General features: G+C 33.3%; 1 long non-coding RNA gene across 1 annotated transcript; it reads right to left on the minus strand.

Annotated features, from left to right (window-relative positions):
- Positions 1–7,729: 7,729 nt before the first annotated feature.
- On the minus strand, positions 7,730–18,615 carry LOC131856338 (uncharacterized). The gene is made up of 2 exons (XR_009358438.1): positions 8,177–18,615; positions 7,730–8,036 (listed from the first exon to the last, which is right to left on the minus strand). It is a non-coding gene; the product is annotated as an uncharacterized LOC131856338 (long non-coding RNA).
- Between the last annotated feature and the right edge of the window lie 8,769 nt (positions 18,616–27,384).

Below are 27,384 nucleotides of genomic sequence, written 5' to 3' on the forward strand. Positions count from 1 at the left end.
AATAATATTTAAATTAATTTAAGATAATATATAAAATATTTTAAAAAAAACCATTATAATCTTATTTTTAAAAATATTTAACAAATATTATAAATTATAATATTATATTATATTTATTTATATTTTTAAAAACAGTTTTACTAATAATCTCATCTATAGTATTATATTTATAAAATTATATATAAAATGTAATAAAACAAAATTATAGAATTTGATTTTTATAAAAGATTGTGGATATAGTTCAAAATTATCATCTTTTAAATTAAACTTAAATCTTTCTCTTTTAACATCCATTATCACAGTATTTTTTGTTTCTAATCTCTTATCAAAAATTTGGAAAATTTATTTATAAATAGTTTTTTTAAGTTCTCAATGAAGAATATTTTATTATTAAATTTTTGTAGAGATATCTTATATCCATTTTAATATTATTGTAGTTTTTCATTTTAATATTATTGTAGTTTTCATTTAAATAATTATATTAAAAAAATCTTAAAATAGGTACTATTTTGTAGTTTTGCAAGTGTTCCTTTTTATTCAATATGATGTCCATAACATATGTACTAATTAGCTAGTTGTTTTCATTGTATCTTTGGAAAAAGTATTTTTCTATTTTTTCTTTGTTTTTGTGATATTTTATTTTTATTATTCTATAAAAATAAAATAATTGTAAAGTAAAATAAAATAATTGTTAAGTAAATAAAAATAACTTTTCAAATAATATAAACAATGTAAAATGAAAAAAAAAAATTGTTAAATTATTTTTAATAAAATATAATAACTCTTAAATAAATTAAATAAATTAAATAATGTTTAAACAATTTTAAACAAAATAAAACAATTGTTAAATAAATTACACAAAATAAGATTTAGTAAAGAAAACTAGCATACCATCTATAAATTAAATAAATAAATAAAAATTAGCATTACTTATTTTAGAAAATTTATAAAATTAAACAAAACAAGATTTAATAAATAAAACTAGTGTTTCTATATTAAAAAAAATTATATAAGAATCTTAAGAGATATCATTCTAAAGTGTTTATTTTAATTAGGTTATAATAAAAATAATATAATAATTCTAAAATTAATAATATAGTATTAATATTTTTAATAATATAATTAAAAACAACATAATATTAATAAATATATAAATATTTATGCTATAATATTATAATATAAATATTATATATCAATAATTTAAGATGTATTCTAATTAATAAATATGACACAAATCTTAATCTAACTTTAAATCTAATCATATTTCTAATTGAACTTTAACATAAGACCATAAAGTAAAGATTTAACATAAGCCTAACCCAACACCAACTTTAAAGAGAGTCCTAACCCATTTTCACGACATGATATTCTTCCAACTATAGAAAAAAATAAATTATAATACTTCCAATCTTGCTTGGTGATAGTCCAACAATAACTTTGTTTAATTTGGATGAGACAAATTTGTTAGACTAAAACGTATTAGTTTACTTAATTAATTAAATCATATTAATTTAACAATTAAGTCACATTTTCTTTATTTCACTTAAGCTAAATTTAGGAAACTAAACTTTGGAATATTAAAAATTTATTCATTATTAATTATTAATTGATTTTTAGGGTTTTTCCATTTAGGTTTGATCTCCTTTTATAAGGATTGATCCCTTTGTATTTTCTTATCTATCTGATAATTATTATTGCATATTCTTGCCTGGATTTTCAAAGCAATCTTTGTGTTTTGTGTGAATCTTCCATTGTTGTGACAAGTTATTTGCATATAGGCGTTCATTGGATTTTGGGAGGTTGTATTTCACAACTTTAACATGGTATTAGAGCTTCAAACCTGAGGATTTCCTGTTCATTTGATAAGGAGATTCACGGAGCCAAATTTGTGAGGGTTTGAAGATTCAATTGTTTTTCTAATTCAAGGGGGCACCTGTTTTTCGAAGCAATTTGGGCCCAAAAGGACCTCACTAGGTGGATGCAGCGACTGGTTACCCATGCATTTCGATGAGATGAAACACTTACCATATGGACACTCTTTCATTCCTATTTTCGAAAGCGACCTTCCATTTTTCACTTGATCAATTCTTCAGACTATTGGTACTTGTGCCATCTATATCTTTTGGGTTCCAGATGTTTTATCTGTGTTTTTGTGAGGGCTTGAAAATTCAGTTTTTTTTTTCTGATCTAGGGGAGCACCTATTTTTCAGAGCAATTTGGGCCCAAAAGGACCTCACAATTGGTTTCAAGAGGCCGATTCCACAAATTTTGATATACAATTCGATTAGTTTGGGCATCGTTGACCTTTGAGGCAAAAAATTTTGCCAATATGGATGTACCACTTGCACACACATCGAAAAAATTGGTATTTTAAAAATTTTGCCTTTTCTAGTTTTTTTTCCAAAAAAATTTAAAATTTAAAAGAAAACAATGAAAAAAACTCTCTTTTGAAAAAGTTTTTTAATTTTATCAAAAAGGTTGGGGGGGCGTCCCACCGTTGCATGTCTGTACGGATTGTTGCAGGTCGTGGAAATGCAAGAGGCATGGACTTTATCCCGTCGTCCATTTTGCGAGCCGTCGGCCCCTATACCTAGTCAACATTGCCCAATTATTTTTACCCCCTTGCCCAATCAGAGCCGCCCAATTTTTTTTAACCCCCGTGCCCAATCAGAGCTGCCCCAATTTTTTCAACCCCAATGCCCAATCACCACCACCCAATTTTTCCAACCCTCACCAAACCTTTTTCGACAGCCTGTCTCGTCTTTTCAAGCCTGAAATCTGTTTTTCTGGCAGCTGCCAAATTTTTCTGACAAAAAAAAATTCCAACGCATGACTTGTTTTCCTCGACTTTTCTAGCCAACAAAATATTTTTCAAGCAAGTTTTTCTTTCGACAAGGGATTATTGTTGGAATATTCTGCTGACATCAACAGTACTAACACCCATACATGGCCACTTTGAACCCTCTTTGTGCCCTAAAAAAGGGGTTTTTTTTGTCATAACTTGGACATACAATGTCACTTTTTGGCAAACAAGATATCGTTGGAACGCTGGTTTCATCTACTTTCTAGATATGTGGGTTTCATCACATGTTTTTGTTGCTGATATTCTACAACCATTTGAAGTCAGAGGTGTTATTTTTAGTCCTCAACGCCTAACTTTTCACCAATTTCCTCATTTTTTTATGATTTTAATAACGTTGGAACGATGTTTCAAAAGCTCTTAACAACGATCCATACACTTTTTCCATATTTTACTCTAGGTACATTTTATTCAACTTTTTGTGTTTTTGTACTCTGGTAAATTACTTGAACCAATGACATCGTGGAAACTTCTCGTTGTGTGGGATGATTCGTTTTTTTGTTGTTCGTCATTTATACATTATGAGCTTTCATTGTAAGCATTTGTGATTTTGAAAATGCTCTAAGATAAAGTGCCTATGTATTGCACATGTATTATGGGATCTTACACATCAATTTTGTGTCTTATTATACTCGCACTATGTTATAAAGTGCCATGGAGATTTGATGTTTGCCTTTGTTTGCCTTGATTTGCACACCCTTTGTATTTGCTTGTACTTTCATGTTTGCACGGTCAAGATGTTCTTGGTTCTTCATGCACTACATTCTTGTGGGGGTGTCCCACTATTGCATGTTCGTACGGAGTGCTGTAGGTCGTGGACATGCAAGAGGCATGGACTTTACCCCGTCGTCCACTTTCCGAGCCGTCGACCCCCGTGCCTAGTCAGCACCGCCCAATTTTTTTGACCTCCATGCCCAGTCACCACCACCCAATTTTTCCAACCCTCGCCAAACCTTTTCCGACAGCCTATCTCGCCTTTTCAAGCTTGCAATCTGTTTTGAACGCATGACTTGTTTTCCACTACTTTTCTAGCCAACAAAGTATTTTTCAAGCAAGTTTTTCCAACAAGGGGGAATTTTTTCGACAAGGGATTATTCTTGGAATATTCCATTGACATCAGTAGTACAAACACCTATACATGGCCACTTTGAACCCTCTTTGTGCCTTAAAAGAGGGGTTTTTTTTTTTTGTCATAACTTGGACATACGATATCACTTTTTGGCAAACAAGATATCGTTGGAACGCTGGTTTCATCTACTTTCTAGATATGTGGGTTTCATCACATGTTTTTGTCGCTAGTAATTTACAGCCATTTGAAGTCAGAGGTGTTATTTGAAGTCCTTGGCTCCTAACTTTTCACCAATTTCTTCGTTTTTTCATGATTTTAATAATGTTGGGACGATGTTTCAAAGCTCTTCACAACCATCCATGCACTTTTTTCAAATTTTACTCTAGGTACATTTTATTCAACTTTGTGTGTTTTTGTACTCTGGTAAATTACTTGAACCAATGACATCGTGGAAACTTCATGTTGTGTGGGATGATTCATTTTTTGTTGTTCGTCATGTATACATTCTGAGCTTTCATTGTAAGCATTTGTGATTTTAAAATGCTCTAAGATAAAGTGCTTCTGTATTGCACATGTATTATGGGATCTTGCACATCAATTTTGTGTCTTATTGTACTCGCACTATGATATAAAGTGCCATGGGGATTTGATGTTTGCCTTGATTTGCACACCCTTTGTATTTGCTTGTACTTTCATGTCTACACGGTCAAGATGTTCTTGGTTCTTCATGCACTACATTATGGTGTTAATGCTTCATTGGTTTCATATTGGAGTGAGCTATGCATTTAGTATTTGATCCTATGTACTAGGCGGATGCATCGACTGGTTATCCAAGCATTTTGGTGAGATGGATAACTTACCATATGGACACTTCCATTTCATATTTTTGGAAGCGCCCTTCCATTTTTCACCTAATCAGTGCTTTCAACTATTAGTACTTGTGCCATCTATATCTTCGGGTTCCAAATGTTTTGCCTATATTTGTCATATGATTCGAATTCAAGTAGTGTCATTGAGAGCACTCATGCAAATTCATGTCTTATTGACCCTGATCATCTTTTATTTCAGAGAAGATTCTTGTTTCAACATCATAACAGTCATACTACAACAGTGTTCGCAACTTCTTCATGCATCAATGATTCTTCATGCTCATCTCCACTTGAGCTTTTTTGTCTCCTCGAAGAAGAGTTTTGTTTCCACAAGTTCTCCTTTTCTCCACTTGGGTACCTCATCAAGCCTTTTTATCAAGACCCATATTAACTTTCTTGCATCTAGTCCTTGGTTTTTCTAACTTCTCCCTAACTTCATCTCGAAGGAGGGTATTAGAGTAAAAGATATTGACTTAATTTAATAATTAAGTCACTTTTTTCTCTATTTCACTTAAGCTAAACTTAAGAATATTAATAACTAGCAATTGCACCTTGGTGTGAAATGGGTATGCCGAAGAGGTTTGGAAGATCAATTTAAAGAAAATGTTCATGTATTTTTTCCATATATATGTGCAATATATGAGGTTAATTTGCAAGCCATTTATCAAATTATGTTGTTTGTGCAAAAAAAGTCTCAATGGAAAAGTAATAGCTTCAAATCAACTATGAACCCTCTTATAGGGATCAAAACAAGATTAAAACAGAACTTCTAAATCAAGAAGATAATCAAGCTTCATTACCAATAGGCTCATATTATTTTTGTAAGAAAGAGAGGAGAGAAATATAAATATAAATTGAGAGAGGAAGTGATATATAGAGAGGTAGAGAGATGGAGAGTTAATGTCTCAGAGAGAGAGAGAGAGAGAGAGAGAGAGAGAGAGAGAGATGGGAAAAGAAATATAGACAAATAGAGAGAGAGACCAAAGAGTTGTGTAGGCCTTAAGTGTGTGTGTGTGTGAGAGAGAGAGAGAGAGAGAGATCTAAATACGTAAAGATATGGAGAGAGATCTAAATACATAAAGATATGGAGAGAGATATGGAGAGAGGATGAGAGAAGGTGAGAGAGGGACTAATATAGATAGAGAGATATATATATATATATATATATATAGAGAGAGAGAGAGAGAGAGAGAGAGAGAGAGAGATCAAATCATTTTATGGCTTGCAAGAGTTAAGTGAGTTGTCTTGATCATTTGTACAACTATAAAGTTACTCGAAGACAATCTAGGAGAATTTGGTCCAAAATAAAAAAAAAGAACAATTAAACAAGTTACATCAATTCATTATCAACAAGTTCGTTTTCCCAATTTATAAATCACTTCTATGTTTCATAACATTTTTGTAATCTATAAGATCAATCTCACTAAAAATATTTAAAAATAAAACTCAAAATTACGTCAAACTTATTCTCCAACATTAAACAAAAAAAACTAAATGGTTTCATCCCTTCTAATTCAATTTTCTAGGAGAAGATATATAGAGGGTATTTTTATGATATAATATAATTCAATTTTGTAATAGATAAGATCAATCTCACTAAAAATATTTAAAAATAAAACTCTACATTACGTCAAACTTATTCTCCAACATTAAACAAAAAAAACTAAATGGTTTCATCCCTTCTAATTCAATTTTCTAGGAGACGATATATAGAGGGTATTTTTATGATATAATATAATTCAATTATTTATTAAATTAAAAATATAGAAGGCATTTTTATAATATAATATAATTCAATTATTTATTAAATTAAAAACTATGTTTTAATTGGTAAAAAAATCTATATTAGGCTTTCATTTATCTCTTATTTTTTATGAAAATATAAATCCATTGTACTTTAGTTTTTGAAAAAACATAACTAATAATTCTAATGCACGGAACCTTCTAAATTATTAATAATATTTAATTTTCCAAAGACAACTATTGTAATATTAATTTTTAAATAAATTCTATCAGTACATATAGAAAATATAATATACAATATTATTATTATTAATAATTATTATAATAAATATAATTATGTATAATTTAAATTATATATTATATTATATTTAATAACTTATAGTAGAAAAAAAATATTATAATAAATCTATCATAATAATATTTTTCAAATAAATTTAAATTATATTAAACATAATATATAATAAAAATCATATAAAATTAAAATCATATAAAATTGAACAATAAAATAATATATGATTGTTAGCACAATAACATGGATTATACCTTTAAAATAATTTATGAATATTAACATGAAATTAAGAATGGTAAACATACCATCTATAAAAATTAGCATTACCTATTTTACTAAATTTATAAAATTGAACAAAATAAGATTTATTAAATAAAACTAGTGTGCCTATATTAAAGAAAAATATATATAAAAATTAGCATTACCTATTTTACAAAATTTATGAAATTGAGCAAAATAAGATTTATTAAATAAAACTAGTGTGCCTATAAATTGAGCAAAATAAGATTTTATTAAATAAAACTAGTGTGCCTATATTAAAGAAAAATATATATATAAATTAGCATTACCTATTTTACAAAATTTATAAAATTGAACAAAATAAGATTTATTAAATAAAACTAGTGTGCCTATATTAAAGAAAAATATATAAAAAATTCTTTAGAGATCATACTTTTTATTTTAATTAGAAAAAAATACAGTACGATTGAAAAAAAATATCAACTAACACGAAAGTTTGTCGCACAATACACCATTGATTTCGGCTGAGATTTTCCAAGCGGTCACTAACACAATGTACTTTCCCTTTTGAAAATGAAAAGAGAAAAACGGAAAACATTAATGAGCGGGGTCCCTTTTGAAAATAAATAGAGAAAAACGGAAAACATTAATGAGCATGCTGAGCTATAACTCCGTAAATACGACACAGTAAATTTTTCCATTGTCAGACACTAGAAAATAATCCGGCATCAGACATGAGGAAAATCCGGTGGGCTTTCGCCCTATATGTGGCCTATCGGCGAATTAAAGAAGAATTAAAGACAAACGTGATCAAAACATTATTAGTATAAAATAATTAATTCGATCTTCTAAGGTGATTAAACACCAAATTGATAAAAGTTGTTGCCATACAACTGCCAAAATAAAATTGGAGATGGATCATTAGCCGGTGACTGGGCAAATGCTGAATCCTAAAACCTCACAACCCTGTCAAAATCAACCACAGATATCAAAGAAATTCCTACTGAATAAACCGGGAAAGTAACAGATGTTTCAGCTTGCAACTCAAAACCCTGCTAATAAAATAGGGCCATAGAAAATACAAATTATGCTGTTGCATTAAATACATGGATAATAGGACTGCGCTATATGGAAAATGCTTATTGAAACTTCACGCCACTTACGCCAATATGCAACAGCTCCAACTTTACTTGGTTCCAGCTCTCAACCAAGAAGCTGCATCTGGATCGATCGAGTAATTCAATCACCGACTATAATAATTTGTACAAAACCCACCCAAATCACAAACTCAGTCCCCCATGAACAACTTCATATGTGATGTTCACTACAGACAACAATCAAAAGTTCAACCGAAAAAACATTGTACGCTTCATATGTGATGTTCACTACAGACAACTACCAAAAGTTCAACTGAAAAAACATTGTACGCTGGTAAAACTATATGGCGAGGGAATAAATTTGTAAGGTTAAGCATGAAACCTAGCAGCACTTCTATCCTTCATTGTTACTTCACTGTCCTTTTATTTCGCTACAAAAATCTAACTTAGCGTCAAAAACAAGTTGATACAAACCCGATTCAAAAATTAACGGTTATAATCAAGCACAGCCAATCATCCAACCTATATAGACTAAGCAGATGTAGTTGCTAACTCTACCAGTCACGAAAAATTCACTGTTCGAGAACTGTCACAAAACATCAGAACCCAACAGAACAGGGATGATAAGTAAAACTTTACTCAGTTTCGACTCTCAACCAAGAAGCACGTGCTTCAATCACCCACACAAATAACAAACGCAGTACCCCTCATGAACAAATTCATGTATCAAATTCACTACAGACAACTACCAGAAGTACAATAGAAGAAACATAAGAAGATGGTATGGGATGAGACCTTGCACCACTTCGACTTCATTGTCACTTCACTGTAATGAGGTAATATATATTGTTACACTTCACCCTTTTATATCTCTGCAATAACCTAGGTTGGCATCAAAAACAAATTTAACGCTCTTGGATTAAGAGTAAACCAAGAAAGACCAGATTCAGAAATTGACAAATTTAATGCTCTTTAATCATTTGGAACTAGGCTTGCATAATCAAGCATATAGCCCATTACACCAACTATATAAAATTCAAGCATAGCTCATTACACCAACTATATAAAATTCAAGCATAGCCCATTACACCAACCATATAAAATTTCCAGAAGTGGTTGCTAAATCACCGTTCACTATAGGAAATTCACGAGTCAGCACAAATAAACAAATTGAATGATATTTTCATTGGTTATGTTCACAAAAGGCCAAATTCAGAAATTAACATATTCGCAAATCCATGTCCCCTGGGGGCATTCTCTTTCCATGTATACACCTATTAACCCAGACATGAAAGAAATGTTGATTCATCCCCCTTTATCAAGTAAGACATTACCGTTCAATGCAAGAGAACAAAAGCAGAAAAATAATTGCAGAGAGCTTTTGATTCAAATCTGGGAGTTAAAGAGTTCTTATCCTCCTTCCAAAACTGGAAGATGCATTGTTATATAGCTAGAAACACCAAATCCATGTCCACTGCGGGCACTCTCTTCCATGTATACACCTATTAACCCAAACATGAACGAAACGTTGATTCATCCTTTATCAAGTTTAAGGCTTCATACCATTCAACACGAGAACAAAACGCAGAAAAATAATTTCAGAGACAGCTTTGAATCCAAATAAGGGAGTTAAGAAGTTCTTATCCTCGTTCCAAAACTAGAAGTTGCATTGTTTTATAGCTTGAAACACCAAATCCATGTCCACTGGGGGCATTCTCTTTCGATGTTTACACCTATTAACCCAGACATGAAAGAAATGTTGATTCATCCTTTATCAAGTTATGACATTACCGTTCAATGCAAGAGAACAAAAGCAGAAAAATAATTGCAGAGACAGCTTTTGATTCAAATCTGGGAGTTAAAAGAGTTATTATCCTCCTTCCTAAACTGGAAGTTGCATTGTTATATAGCTAGAAACACCAAATCCATGTCCACTGTGGGCACTCTCTTCCATGTATACACCTATTATACCCAGACATTAAAGAAATGCTGATTCATCCTTTACCAAGTTAAAGACTTCATACCATCAACACGAGAACAAAACGCAGAAAACTAATTTCAGAGACAGCATTGAATTCAAATAAGGGAGTTAAGAAGTTCTTATCCTCCTTCCAAAACTAGAAGTTGCATTGTTTTATAGCTTTGAACACCAAATCCATGTCCACTGGGGCATTCTCTTTCCATGTAGACACCTATTAACCCAGACATGAAAGAAATGTCGATTCATCCTTTATCAAGTTAAGACATTACCGTTCAATGCAAGAGAACAAAGGCAGAAAAATAATTGCAGAGACAGCTTTTGATTCAAATCTGGGAGTTAAAGAGTTCTTATCCTCCTTCCTAAACTGGAAGTTGCATTGTTATATAGCTAGAAACACCAAATCCATGTCCACTGTGGGCACTCTCTTCCATGTATACATCTGTTATACCCAGACATGAAAGAAAAGTTGATTCATCTTTTATCAAGCTAAGACTTCATACCATTCAACGAGAACAAAACTCAGAAAAAACAATTTCAGAGACAGCTTTGAATTCAAATAAGGGAGTTAAGAAGTTCTTATCCTCCTCCTAGTTTCTTATCCTCCTTCCAAAACTAGAAGTTGCATTGTTTTATAGCTTGAAACACCAAATCCATGTGCACTGGGGCATTCTCTTTCCATGTATACACCTATTAACCAAGACGTAAAAGAAAAGTTGATTCATCCTTTATCAAGTTAATACATTACTGTTCAATGCAAGAGAACAAAAGCAGAAAAACAATTGCAGAGATAGCTTTTGATTCAAATCTGGGAGTTAAAGGGTTCTTATCCTCCTTCCAAAACTGGAAGTTGCATTGTTATACAGCTAGAAACACCAAATCAATGTCCACTGTGAGCACTCTCTTCCATGTGTACACCTATCATACCCAGCTCTTCCATGTATACACCTATTATACCCAGACATGAAAGAAACGTTGATTCATCCTTTATCAAGTTAAGTCTTTATACCATTCAACACGAGAACAAAATGCAGAAAAATAATTTCAGGGACAGCTTAGAATTCAAATAAGGGAGTTGAAAAGTTCTTATCCTCCTTCCAAAACTAGAAGTTGCATTGTTTTATAGCTTGAAACGCCAAATCCATGTCCACTGGGGGCATTCTCTTTCCATGTATACACCTATTAACCCAAACATGAAAGAAATGTTGATTCATCTTTTATCAAGTTAAGACATTACCGTTCAATGAAAGAGAACTAAAGCAGAAAAATAATTGCAGACACAGCTTTTGATTCGAATCTAGGAGTTAAAAGAGTTCTTGTCCTCCTTCCAAAACTGGAAGTTGCATTGTTATATAGCTAGAAACACCAAATCCATGTCCACTGTGTGCACTCTCTTCCATGTATACACCTATTATACCCAGACATGAAAGAAACGTTGATTCATCCTTTTATCAAGTTAAGACTTCATACCATTCAACATGAGAACAAAACACAGAAAAATAATTTCAGAGACAGCTTTGAATTTAAATAAGGGAGTTAAGAAGTTCTTATCCTCCTTCCAAAACTAGAAGTTGCATTGTTTTATAGCTTGAAACACCAAATCCATGTGCACTTGGGCATTCTCTTTCCATGTATACACCTATTAACCCACACGTAAAAGAAATGTTGATTCGTCCTTTATCAAGTTAAGACATTACCGTTCAATGCAAGAGAACAAAGGCAGAAAAATAATTGCAGAGACAGCTTTTGATTCAAATCTGCGAGTTAAAGAGTTCTTATCCTCCTTCCTAAACTGGAAGTTGCATTGTTATATAGCTAGAAACACCAAATCCATGTCCACTGTGGGCACTCTCTTCCATGTATACATCTATTATACCCAGACATGAAAGAAACGTTGATTCATCTTTTATCAAGCTAAGACTTCATACCATTCAACGAGAACAAAACTCAGAAAAAATAATTTCAGAGACAGCTTTGAATTCAAATAAGGGAGTTAAGAAGTTCTTATCCTCCTTCTAGTTTCTTATCCTCCTTCCAAAACTAGAAGTTGCAATGTTTTATAGCTTGAAACACCAAATCCATGTGCACTGGGGCATTCTCTTTCCATGTATACACCTATCAACCCAGACGTAAAAGAAATGTTGATTCATCCTTTATCAAGTTAATACATTACTGTTCAATGCAAGAGAACAAAAGCAGAAAAATAATTGCAGAGATAGCTTTTGATTCAAATCTGGGAGTTAAAGAGTTCTTATCCTCCTTCCAAAACTGGAAGTTGCATTGTTATACAGCTAGAAACACCAAATCCATGTCCACTGTGGGCACTCTCTTCCATGTGTACACCTATTATACCCAGCTCTTCCATGTATACACCTATTATACCCAGACATGAAAGAAACGTTGATTCATCCTTTATCAAGTTAAGTCTTTATACCATTCAACACGAGAACAAAACGCAGAAAAATAATTTCAGGGACAGCTTAGAATTCAAATAAGGGAGTTAAGAAGTTCTTATCCTCCTTCCAAAACTAGAAGTTGCATTGTTTTATAGCTTGAAACACCAAATCCATGTCCACTGGGGGCATTCTCTTTCCATGTATACACCTATTAACCCAAACATGAAAGAAATGTTGATTCATCCTTTATCAAGTTAAGACATTACCGTTCAATGCAAGAGAACTAAGCAGAAAAATAATTGCAGAGACAGCTTTTGATTCAAATCTAGGAGTTAAAGAGTTCTTATCCTCCTTCCTAAACTGGAAGTTGCATTGTTATATAGCTAGAAACACCAAATCCATGTCCACTGTGTGCACTCTCTTCCATGTATACACCTATTATACCCAGACATGAAAGAAACGTTGATTCATCCTTTTATCAAGTTAAGACTTCATACCATTCAACATGAGAACAAAACACAGAAAAAAAATTTCAGACACAGCTTTGAATTTAAATAAGGGAGTTAAGAAGTTCTTATCCTCCTCTTCCAAAACTAGAAGTTGGCATTGTTTTATAGTTTGAAACACCAAATCCATGTGCACTTGGGCATTCTCTTTCCATGTATACACCTATTAACCCACACGTAAAAGAAATGTTGATTCGTCCTTTATCAAGTTAAGACATTACCGTTCAATGCAAGAGAACAAAGGCAGAAAAATAATTGCAGAGACAGCTTTTGATTCAAATCTGGGAGTTAAGAGTTCTTATCCTCCTTCCTAAACTGGAAGTTGCATTGTTATATAGCTAGAAACACCAAATCCATGTCCACTGTGGGCACTCTCTTCCATGTATACATCTATTATACCCAGACATGAAAGAAACGTTGATTCATCTTTTATCAAGCTAAGACTTCATACCATTCAACGAGAACAAAACTCAGAAAAAAAAATTTCAGAGACAGCTTTGAATTCAAATAAGGGAGTTAAGAAGTTCTTATCCTCCTCCTAGTTTCTTATTCTCCTTCCAAAACTAGAAGTTGCAATGTTTTATAGCTTGAAACACCAAATCCATGTGCACTGGGGCATTCTCTTTCCATGTATACACCTATAAACCCAGACGTAAAAGAAATGTTGATTCATCCTTGATATACATTACTGTTCAATGCAAGAGAACAAAAGCAGAAAAATAATTGCAGAGATAGCTTTTGATTCAAATCTGGGAGTTAAAAGAGTTCTTATCCTCCTTCCAAAACTGGAAGTTGCATTGTTATACAGCTAGAAACACCAAATCCATGTAGACTGTGGGCACTCTCTTCCATGTGTACACCTATCATACCCAGCTCTTCCATGTATACACCTATTATACCCAGACATGAAAGAAACGTTGATTCATCCTTTATCAAGTTAAGTCTTTATACCATTCAACACGAGAACAAAATGCAGACAAATAATTTCAGGGACAGCTTAGAATTCAAATAAGGGAGTTAAAAAGTTCTTATCCTCCTTCCAAAACTAGAAGTTGCATTGTTTTATAGCTTGAAACACCAAATCCATGTCCACTGGGGGCATTCTCTTTCCATGTATACACCTATTAACCCAAACATGAAAGAAATGTTGATTCATCCTTTATCAAGTTAAGACATTACCGTTCAATGAAAGAGAACTAAAGCAGAAAAATAATTGCAGACACAGCTTTTGATTCGAATCTAGGAGTTAAAGAGTTCTTGTCCTCCTTCCAAAACTGGAAGTTGCATTGTTATACAGCTAGAAACACCAAATCCATGTCCACCGTGGGCACTCTCTTCCATGTATACACCTATTATACCCAGACATGAAAGAAACGTTGATTCATCCTTTTATCAAGTTAAGAGTTCATACCATTCAACATAAGAACAAAACACAGAAAAATAATTTCAGAGACAGCTTTGAATTTAAACAAGGGAGTTAAGAAGTTCTTATCCTCCTTCCAAAACTAGAAGTTGCATTGTTTTATAGCTTGAAACACCAAATCGATGTGCACTTGGGCATTCTCTTTCCATGTATACACCTATTAACCCAAACATGAAAGAAATGTTGATTCATCCTTTATCAAGTTTAAGACATTACCGTTCAATGAAAGAGAACAAAAGCAGAAAAATAATTGCAGAGAGCGCTTTTGATTCAAATCTAGAAGTTGCATTATTTTATAGCTTGAAACACCAAATCCATGTCCACTGGGGGCATTCTCTTTCCATGTATACAACTATTAACCCAGACATGAAAGAAATGTTGATTAATCCTTTATCAAGTTAAGACATTACCGTTCAATGCAAGAGAACAAAAGCAGAAAAATAATTGCAGAGACAGCTTTTGATCCAAATCTGGGAGTTAAAAGAGTTCTTATCCTCCTTCCTAAACTGGAAGTTGCATTGTTATATAGCTAGAAACACAAAATCCATGTCCACTGTGGGCACTCTCTTTCCATGTATACACCTATTAACCCAAACATGAAAGAATATTGATTCATCCTTTATCAAGTTAAGACATTACCGTTCAATGAAAGAGAACAAAAGCAGAAAACTAATTGCAGAGACAGCTTTTGATTCAAATCTGGGAGTTAAAAGAGTTCTTATCCTTCTTCCAAAACTAGAAGTTGCACTGTTTTATAGCTTGAAACACCAAATCCATGTCTCCACTGGGGGCATTCTCTTTCCATGTATACACCTATTAACTTGATAAGAGTTTACAATAGACAAATGGGAACAAGTATATTGCACCACTTTAATTCAAATTCTTTGTTAGGCTGTGAGAGATACAAGGTACTGTGCAGCTAAATCCCGTTACTTCACTGCATTAACTTTAGTCTGCATTAACTTTAGTCGATATAAGTTGAATGCTAACTAATTAGCAACCCAGCACTAAATTTAAAAAAACGTAAATAAAATAGACCTCCTACTAGCAAGATTCGACAGTCTGTTACCTGAGGAAGTCAACAGGTTTGAGTCCTAAACCTCATGATGAGATAAACTGAAACGAATCTACTTACAAAACTTTAATTTACTTGGTGGTTGAGATAAACTGAAACGAATCAACTTACAAAACTTTAATTTACTTGGTGGTAATCGGCAATCAAACACACAAATCTGCTCCGCAGTCTCTGATTTTCAATGTTCGGATCTACCTGCCGAAGATAAACGACTACATCCTACCTTAAAAGTAAATGCAAATGATATATAAAGGTACAACCGATTAGGGTTTCAAATATCCGTTCCTGTAATGAAGTAGACATCCAACAGTTTACTTACAACATAACATTGATTTACTTAATGGTAATCGGCGGTCAAGCGCACAACTCCGTTCGTGTCTCTGATTTCCACTGTTCGGAAATACCTGCCGAAGATAAACGACTACATCCTAGCTTGAAAGTAAATACAAATGATATATAAAAGGTGACCATGGTACAAACCAATTAGGGTTTCAAACGTGCCTTCACGACTACATCCTAGCGTGAAAGTAAATACAAATGATATATAAAAGGTGACCATGGTACAACCAATTAGGGTTTCAAACGTGCCTTCCTGTAGTGAAGTAGACATCCACCATTTTACTTACAAAACTTACATGATAATCGGCGATCAAGCGCACAACTCTGTTCCGCAGTCTCTGATTTCCACAGCTTGGAATTACCTGCCCAAGATAAACGACTACACCCTATCTTAAAAGTAAATGCAAATGACATATAAAGGTGACTATGGTACCACTGATTAAGGTTACAAAGATCCCTGCCTGTAATGAAGTAGACATCCACCATTCCGATACACAAATGATATATAAAGGTGACTATGATACCACCGATAAGGGTTTGTAGTGGAGTAGACATCCATCATTTAACTTACAAAACTTGGATTTACTTGGGTAATAATCGGCGATCTAGCGCACAATTCTGTTTCGCAGTCTATGATTTCCAATGTACGTGATTACCTGCCGAAGATTAAACGACTACATCCTAGCTTAAAAGTAAAAGCAAATTATATGTAAAGGTGACTATAGTATTACTGATAAGGGTTTCAAAGATCCCTGCCTGTAATGAAGTAGACATCCCCCATCCAGATACGCAAATGGTATACAATGGTGACTATGGTTACAGTCAGAGATCCCTGCCTGTAATGAAGGAGACATCCACCATTCAGATAAACACAAACCTCCACCATACAGATACACAAACCACAGTCGAAATTTAACTCCATGTGCATTGGAGCACTTTCTTACCTAGGGAAGACAACAGATTTGGGTCCTCAAATCTCCACAAAGTTAATATCTCTCGCCAAAATAAACTGGAAATTTTTTACTTACGAAAATTGGTAATAGGTAATAACTAATGAATAACACATCACCGTTCCTCAGTCTCTGATTTCTACTGTTCCGAACTACCTGCCGAAGATAAACTAGCTTAAAAAGTCAATGCAAATGATAAATAAAGGTGAATTTGCTATAACCGATTAGCATTTCAAAAAAACCTCGCATGTAATGAAATTGGCATCCACTATTAAGATACACACTAACCTCCTCCATGCTGAGGCACAAACCAATAAAGTTTCTTCGCATACTGTAGCATAGTTACCTTCGGAATGTTTCCCCATAGAACTGTTTTTAATCCTTTCTTAACCCAATTGTAAGAGCAAATTAAATTGCAAAAATAAATCATGCCAATAAGAAGTTACTTACAGATTACCAAGGATGATTCACTCCACGGCCATCAATGTTTTCGCTCAAGGACAATGTTGACACAAGACCCTTAACACACCTTTTCGGAAAAGCTTTAAAAATTAATATTTCAAATTATTTTGGACAGTGCTTCAATGATCGTGGTTAAACCCTCAAAACCAGACAATAAAATCAAGGTCAATCTGCCAAACTCGCGACCCAGATTGCACCACACCAATGTTTATAGTGAAACCCTGGAGATACCATAACCCATAACCATATACTAATTTTAGTTCGATTCAATCTACCTTATTACCCTGCAATAAATGATCTCTGCAAATCGGCTAGGATATATTGGAGAAAAAGAGAGATTAAAGGAGAGATTGTACTCAAATTCGAAGCATCTAAAACCTGTCAATTCTGGCTCGCTACTCCTTCCGATGAACATCACCTCATCTACCGATGGACTCTCCCCCAACGGGACTTTAGTTGTCTATCATCGCCTCATCTACGATCAAGATAAATTGAGCATTACTTTCCCTGCTTTCCCTGCAGCTGGTCAGGCTCACCCCTCCGTAGCATAAACCCAACAAACCCTAGGTTATGGAAGATAGACTAAAATCTTTCTTAAAGAGAGACTAAGGGAAAATAAAAACCAACAATACCCAATAACAAACCGCAAAAACGACAGTTGCATAAAAACCGAGGCCGAGGAAGAAATTTAGATCGTAGTGTACTTTCTTAAGATTTATGCATGTCCTCATTTGACACACCTAATTTTCCACTCAGTTGACCTACACATGAAGAAAACGTGATACACCAGCACAATTATATCAGATAAATAAATAATGCCCCCACTTTCTTGATTAAATAGGGGAAAATCAGGATAGATGTCGTCCCTCCTCCGTGTATGATCTGTTAACTCCGGTCAATATTCATTATATTGCCATCAAAAAATTCACCATAGTTATGAATTGAAAAGGCATGAGGCGTAGAAACACATGATCTGCCTGACCACGGTGAGAAGCTTAAAAATCATTGTTGACGGGGCCAGAGAAAAGTTTAGGTCCAGAAAATATTTGTGTTGAACAGAACAAACTACAGAAAAACAGGCATCAAACCCTAAAACCTAAATCGTAACAAAACTCAAAAAGAGTCAATAATAGAACAGAAATTTTAATTTTCTCCATACAGCCATCGTAGGACCTGAACCATTTATCATTCGATCGAGCCCTGCCGAAGAAATACCGAAAACATCCCTAAATCAAGTTAACCCGCCTGCAAGAAGTTATTGCATAAGTTGGTTTGAGTTAATAGGTATTTATAGGTGAGATTTGATGCGAGTGAGAGAATCGGACCATCAAATTGAGGCGGCGGTGGAAAATGATCTACGGCTGTAATCTTATCTTCAACGTCAAGCTATCTTTTCCGCCGACCCTCTGGATTGGTCGAATATTGGGGAATTTCATTCCAACCGTGTTCTATAATTATATATATTTTTTAATAGATATGTTTGACAGCAAATCCGAGCTACTTTTAAAAAATTTACTTGCATTTAAAAAGTTTCTTTATTTTTTCATATTTTAATAATTTTATCAAAATTATTTATTTCCTTTGATTGGTTATACTTGCTACAATCATGGTAGCATTAATTTTTTTCTCTCCAAAACAAATATTTATGTCTATAGTTTATAGCTGGAAGTCTCCATAAAGAAATCTTATCATAAATATAAAGTCAAAAACCCAATCGAATTTAGCTAGAAGTCTCTAGAAAGAAATCTTATCATAAATATAAAGTCAAAAAACCCAATCGAATGCAACCACCTGATTTGCCCAATCTCCAAAAATCTGGAAAAATCTTATTCTATTGAATGAGGACAGGTAAGGAAATTGAATGCCGATTAAATGCAAGTAATAAAATAAGAAACCTAGGCACATCTCTTCATTAATCCATCACAATCCCTTTGTTAGCAAGGATACTGGTTACGCAGGTTGCCATGAAAGCTATCAAATTACTCAATATTTGTGAACATCTTTAGATTAGGTTTCTTTTTTAATACCCATAAGAAAAAATATGGTAATTTTTATGGTTTTTCCTATCCGAGGTTGAGGATATGAGCTCTGTTAGTTTCTTCACTTTTTCAATTGACCCAAGTTTGATTCCCTTGAGCTGTAGGTTCTGAATTTGAGTTGCAGGTTCTGGATTTGAGCTTAGATCGTTGTTCAATCTCAATATTAGTTAAAATGCACAACGGGTTTTCCTTTAATATTCCTCTATAATGTGGGTTAATTTTTTTAAGCCTTTTATTTATTCTAATTTCGTTTTACAGTAGTGCTCATTTTATTGATTTTTGACTTCAACAATTTGGCAGGGATTTAAAATCCAGAACATGAATTGGGGTTCAAAGTTTCTTTAAAGGCCAATTTATAGATCAATTCTTCAATTCTTTTCTAAATGCTTAGCACAATTTAGTATGTAGTTTTATGTTAAGTCTTGCTACGAAAATTTGGACTTTTCATGGAATTGCCACGCTAACTGAGTAATTTGGCCACTACTGTTTCTAGAGTTAATGTTGATGCTATGAAAATTTACTTGAAATTAGAGTTCTCAAACTGGTTAATCAATTTAAAATTAGAGTTTTTGCCATGCTACTGGAAATGACAACAGTTTTCATCTTTCTCATCAAATTTGCATGCACTTATCTTTTTAAAGGAATTTGTATTTTTTTAAAACGTGCAAATTTTATGGACCTACATTTTTGTTTCCTTCTATTGAAACAGTGAACCTCGTTACATGACTTATTAATGCATGTTTTTTTTTTGTTTGAAGAACTGAACTTCATTTCAAGGAATTAGATTAAGGTACCAAAAAACTTAAGTGATGTAGTTTTGATTTGTAACTAAATTTGTTTTGTTATTTTGTCTATTGCTTGCTAAGATTTCTTCTTCTTATTTTTCAATGTTTGATATATTAATGTAAAATGTTCAACATGTCATTTTAACAAGATGTTTGATATATTAATGTAAAATGTTCAACATGTCATTTTAACAAGATGTGAACTTTGTGAATTTTGTAACTTCCCAATTTTGTAAAGTGATTTTAGAAGTACTAAAGTCATATAAACAATTATGATTTCTTGTTTCAGTTCAATCTCCACAAGTTTGCACATATGACTAATGCACTTACATGGATATTTGCATAAAATGGTAATAAGGAAAAACCTAAATCATTTCTCTACCCAGTTAACTCATAAACATCAAATAATGGTCAATCCTTAAAAATATTTTAAATGCTTCCACACAACAATTGTTTCATCTACTCTTTGCCTTTTAGTTCATGCTCATGATAAAAATATTTTGATACACGACTCTTACATGAGGCCAATAAAAGAATTTAAAATTTATGATTTATGTTGTAGAACAATATTTCTAGTTTTTTTTTTGTTCTTAACACAACTTTGGAAGTAACCACTCTAAATGCTATTGCTCCCAAATCTTAAGACTAAACCAAACCTTTACACCATCGACAGGAACTTGACGCATTGCGTCTCTTGTTAAATATATATATGATTGTTAATATATTTTTATTAATTATTATTCATTAATATTATAAGTTTAATTAATATAAAAAAAATTAAAATAAATTTACGGATATGTTTGACAGCAAATCCGAGCCACTTCTTAAATGTATATGATTGTTAAGATATTTTTTATTGATTATTTAATAATATAAATATATTTATTATCGAAAATAGTGCTTAGATCTTTTTTCACGACTCTTTCAATTGATCAATCAAATATTGGACGATACTAAATACTATTTTAATTAGCCAATAGGCTTTGTTTTAAGTGGACTTGCCAATCCACATCTTTCGGGTAAACCTATCTCACGTCTGAAAACAAATATACCCCATCATCTAATAGTCTTCAGATCATCGGAAAAAGTTGAAATTGCCTAGTGTGCATGATGGGCTAAATATGCAAATATTATGTGAATCGTTCACGTCGTTAAACTCTAAGTTATTTTGGTTTTCAGTCACCATTTTTTCCTCCTTTCTATCGTGGGTTTTTTCAGCAAAAGAGTCGATGGATGCTCATGAATGTCGCCGCCCTTTATCACTGCCCAATTTGACCCATTTAAATGAACAACACAAATCAATTAAGCATAAAATATGGATTCAATTGCTTTCATTCCCATGCACTACGAAATGTCAACTATTCCAAATCATTTGGGAGAGGAAATTCCACTGTGCATGATCCATTTTCACGGTATGTGTGAGATCATTTTCAAGTTTTTGATTCCTCAATTTTCAAGGATATTGCAAGATGCTTAGTTGATTTTGGATTCAATTGCTTTCGTTCCCATGCGCTACGAAATGTCAACTATTCCAAATCATTTGGGAGAGGAAATTCCACTGTGCATGATCCATTTTCACGGTATGTGTGAGATCATTTTCAAGTTTTTGATTCCTCAATTTTCAAGGATATTGCAAGATGCTCAGTTGATTTTACAAAATATGTAGTCGCTATAGTCAATACACAAATATTAAAGTTATGAAATACAACTTCACATAACCCAGTGAACACCTGTATGCAAATAACCCGTCACAACAATGAAAGATTCATACAAAACACAAAAGTTGCTTTGAAACCCCAAAGCAAGAATATGCAATAATAATAATCAGATTGGTTAAGGATTACAAAGGGGTCAATCCTTATAAAATGAGATCAAAACCTAAAAACCTAAACCCTAAAAAGCAATTAATAATTAATAATGAATTAATTATTAATGTGTCTATGTCTAGCTTCTTAAATTTAGCTTAAGTGAAAATAAAGTAAAAGGTGAATTAATTAATAAATCAATATGATTTAATTAATTAAGTAAAGAACCTTATTACTCCAACACCCTCCCTTAAGATGAAGTTGGGGAGAAACAAAAAAAAACTAAGGACTAGATGCATGAAAGCAAAAAATGGGTCCCGACAACAAAGCCTGATGAGTACCCAAGAATAATGAAATCTTTGTAAAGTAAAGAAAAAGGAGAAAACCTTGTGGGAACAAAACTCCTCTCCAAGAAGAGAAACACAAGTGAAGGTTCATAAGAAGCCTCCAAACAAGAATGTTCCAAAAGATAGGAACAAAAGATGAGCATGAAGAATCACTGAAGCACGAAGAAGTTGCAAACACTATCATAGAATGACTGTTATGATGCTGAAATAAGAACCTCCTCTAAAACAAAAAATGATCAGGATCAATAAGACACGAATCTGCATGAGTGCCCTCAATGACACTCCTCGAATTCGAATCAGATGGCAAACACAGGCAAAATATTTGGAACCCGAAGATACAGATGGCACGAGTACCAATAGTCTGAAGAACTGATCAAGTGAAAAATGGAAGGTTGCCTCCAAAAATAGGAATGCAAGAGTGTCCATATGGTAAGTGCTCCATCCCATCAAAATGCATGGGCAACCAGTCGCTGCATCCGCCTAGTACATAGGAACAAATACTGAATACATAGCTCACTCCAACGTGAAACCAAGGAAGCATTAGCACCAATAGTAGAACCCCCCCCCATATTGCTGACAAGGGAGAGGTATGACAGGTACACTAAATCTGAAAGCCATAATGTAGTGCATGAAGATGAACCAAGAATATCTGACTGTGCAGACATGAAAGTACAAGCAAATACAAAGGGTGTGCAAACCAAGGCACACACGCATGAGAAAGGTATGAAGGCAAACAAAAGAAAACATCAAACCCCTATGACACTTTATATCATAGTGCAAGTGCAATTAGGCACAAAGCTGATGTGCAAGATCCCATAATACATGTGCAATACAGAGGCACTTTATCTCAGTGTGTTTACAAAATCATAAGTGCTTATAATGAAAGCTCAGAATGTCAAAAAAAGATATAAGACTAGAAATACATGAAGAACAACAAAAAACGAGTCATCCAATGCAAATGAGAAGTTTCCACAATGCCATATGTCCAAGTAATTCACCAAAGTGTGAAAACACAAAAAACTGAATAAAATGTACCTAGAGTAACTTATGGAAAAAGTGCATGGATGACTGTGAAGTGTTCTGAAACACCGTCCCAATGTCGTTGGAATTGCGAAAAACGGAGGAACTGGTGAAAAGTTACAAGCTCGGGACTGAAAACAACACCTTTGACTTCAAATGGTTGTAGAATGTACCATTAGAAAAAACAGGTGATGAAACCCATATATCTGGAAAGTAGACGAAACCAGCTTTCCAACGATATCTCATTTACCAAAAAAGGATATCGTATGCCCAAGTTATGACCAAAAGAAAAGAAAAACCTCTTTTAGGGCACAACGAGGGTCAAAAGGAGCCATGCAAAGGTGTATGTATCGCTGACGTCGACATGACATCATGCTGGCGTCATTGAAATATTCGAGGAATATTCCCATTCGTTAGAAAAAAATCCCCTGTCAGAAAAAATTCGTTGACAGAAAAAAAAACGACGACCAGAATTTTTTGTAGCAACCGAGCGGGATACCAGGAAAATCTGTCGAAAACCAAAAAATGATGCAGCGGCCTGAAAAGGGGTAGCAATGACCGATAAATGTCTGTCGGCGGCTACATGTAGGGGCCATGGAAGAGTCAATGCCAGCCGAAAAGGGGCATGAGGCCATCGGTGCTAGGAAAAGGCTTTGGGAGCTGCTAAAAATAATTGGCGAGGGGCCTCAAAAGAACCATTAGTGGAGAAGGGGGGGGGGGGGGGGGGGCGCTGCAGGGTCCATGGCCTGCAGTAGTCCGTATGGACCTGGCAGGGTGGTACACCCCCCCTTTTTAATAAAAATAAAGTTTTTTCGCATTGTTTGTGTTTAATTTTATTTTTTTATTTTATGTGAAAAATAAACTAGAAAGAAATATTTTAAAAATACCAAAAAAAATTTCAAAGTGTGTGCAGGCGGTGGTATAGTCGTACAAGCAAAAAACATTTTGCCTCAGAGGTCAACTACGCCCAAAGTAGACAAATTATATATCAAAATCATGGAATCGACCTCCTGAAGCCAACCGTGAGGTCCTTTTGGGCCCAAATTGCTAAAAAAAACAAGTGCCCCCTGGATAAAAAAAAAAAAGTTGAATTTTCAAACCCTCACAGATCTGGCCTCGTGAATAAAAATTTGATAAATAAGAGGTCAATCTTGACTATTTTCCACATGTCGGATTCAATAGTGAGGTCCAAATCAACTCAAATTACACAGAAGACCTGCTATAGGTAGAATCTCCCAATCAAACGAATAGGAAAGCCTCAGATCTGAAGCTTTGATACCATGTTAAAGCTGTGAAATACAACCTCACGAAACCCAGTGAACACTTGTATGCAAATAACCTGTCACAATAATGGAAGATTCATGCAAAACACAAAAGTTGCTTTGAAACCCCAGAGCAAGAATATGCAATAATAATAATAATCAAATTGGTTAAGGATTACAAAGTGATAAATCCTTATAAAAGGAGATCAAAACCTAAAAACATAATCCCTAAAAAGCAATTAATAATTAATAATGAATTAATTATTAATGTGTCTAAGTTTAGCTTCCTAAATTTAGCTCAAGTGAAAAAAAAGTAAAATGTGACTTAATTAATAAATCAATATGATTTAATTAATTAAGTAAAGAACCTTATTACTCCTCGCAGAACCCAGTGAACACCTGTATGCAAATAACATGTCACAACAATGGAAGATTCACATAAAACACAAAAGTTGCTTTGAAAACCTGTAGCAAAAATATGCAATTGATTTTCAGAAGATGCAGCCGCTATAGTCGATACACAAATCAATTAGAAGGAAACCCTAATGCGACATTTTCAAGGCCGACCTTCCTGGTATTCTTTAATTCTTGATTTTCAGGTTAAAGATTTTATGAGGAACATCATCAACAACAACATAGCCAATAACTAATGTTTTTGTGGGTTTTCAAAAGATTGGATGCTCAGAATGGCAAAGGTATCTATTTCAACTTAACTACTTAGGGTTTATAACATATTTAGCTTGGGTTCTGATTAACATATTTAACTAGGGTTCTGATCTTCTAAATCTAAGTTCAAAATAGAGAGGCATTAAGTGTATTGTAAAGCGTACAGATGGGGAAGTCTTTCCGTTGTCTAGTTTTTTAAAATCCTTGGAAGTTAAAAGAGTTGAATTTGTACATTTTTGTTAACAGAAGGAAATGCATAAATAATCTAAATTTTGAAGTTTGAAGTTTTGGGATATCTTGGAATAGATGCAATTATGTTGGCATCTCTTATGTCGAATTAACCAGATACTTGCAATTGGCCTCCTTTGTTTCGATTTGCCTAGTCTTGGATGTTTGGTGTGGTATTTTATTTAGCTCTAAGTTATCGCATTTTATCCAATTCTTTTTGGGCCTTATTTGGTGAGTTAGATGAGGTTTATTACCAATTCTTACTAGACAGACTTCAACCTAATAATTATCAGGTATGTTTTCTTCATCCATCAAACAAGTTGTGGGGCATTTTAGCCAAATCTTGTTGTGGATAATGTTTTATTTTGTATAGAAAATTCAGTGTGGTATTTTTCACAATTCTTTTGGGTGCATTGATTTACCCATTGTTTTTGTTGGATGTGTTATCCTTCTAATTCTTGCTTTGTATGATGTCTTTAACAAAAAGGGTTTCTAAACATTAAATTTGTTTGAGCTTGCATATAGTCGCATGTAACTTCTTTGTCTATGTTTGTGTTTGAAGATACAGAAACAAGCCCTGGCCAAGTAGCTGACTCTTTTAGTAAGACAAGTTGAAATCTGGTTTCAAAACAGGGGGCTAGATAGTAAATGGCCTGAGCTATGCTCTTTGTTTGCATGGAGGCAATTATTTTGATAGACACAAAAAAAGTATGCGTATCATTTTTGAATCAGCCCTCCGTTGCTTCTCTGCGTCAAGAAGAACCATCTTGTTTGATTCTGCCTGTTGAACATGAGATTCAACTTTTGATTTCAGTCCACACACTCCCTCTCAGCACGCAGTTACACTTCTATTTTAGCAGCTTGTCAAAGATCATTTGACTTGGCCAAACGCATATGTGCCTGTGATAGCCGCTCCAGCCTGTCAAAATAAAAGAATTCTATAGTTATGAAACAAATTGAATGCCTAAAATAGGTTATGTTTGTTTTCAGACATATGACTATGATGGACTCCTGATTAAGAAATAGTTCCCATAGCTAATGCTCTAGGTTGCCTTGTTTATTGATGTTCTAGTGATGGTGTTTCAGGATATTGTGTTTGAACCTGTAGCTTTGGGATGACATCTTTTTCAACAACAGTTGTGCTTATAGTGCTGCTTCTATGCCATTAATTAAAGGAGTCAAAAAATGCAAAACCATTTGCAAGGTGTTTCTTATGTAGATAGGTCAAATATTATTTACCAATTTTTTATCTCTTCTGTGGAAATACGCATTAGATGTTTGATGACCTCAAAATATTTAAGTTGGCAACCAATGAATTTTTCATTTACTTATTTTTTGGAAATTGACTTCATGTTATGTATTAATATGTTATAAAGATGTGCAAAAGAATTTTGTCTTGGAATTTATTATAGATTTATTTACAATAGTATCTTATATAGAACAATTTTTTTATTTGTATGTTATATAACAATAATAAAGCTTGTGTTAAGTGAAATTTATCTAGATTTATTTACAATAGTATCTTATATAGAACAATTCCTTCTCTACATTTGTTAAAGCCTTTGAATACTACAACAATTTAGGTCACAAGCCACAAGTAACAAAGTTTATTCCTAGTCTTCTAAATAGATTTATCAATTTGTTTTACAAGTTAATTTTTTGATTTATGATAATTTGAATTATATTTCCATCTATAAGATGTATTTATATCAATAATATCATCATTTCCCAACAAATAAAGTTACAAATTGATGTTTTATAGATGAAATAAAATAAAATTATGCATTACATTTTAAATATTACTTACAAAAATTAATAAATAAAATTATTATATCTTCTATACACAAATAACAATGTCTCTCTAAGGGCAAGTCCCCATTGAATGTCAATTTTTACTGCTTATAAAATAAGCCGTCATCTTAAATTGTATAATTAA

Source organism: Cryptomeria japonica, chromosome 7, assembly GCF_030272615.1.
Source record: "Cryptomeria japonica chromosome 7, Sugi_1.0, whole genome shotgun sequence".
NCBI classification, from domain to species: Eukaryota; Viridiplantae; Streptophyta; class Pinopsida; order Cupressales; family Cupressaceae; genus Cryptomeria; species Cryptomeria japonica.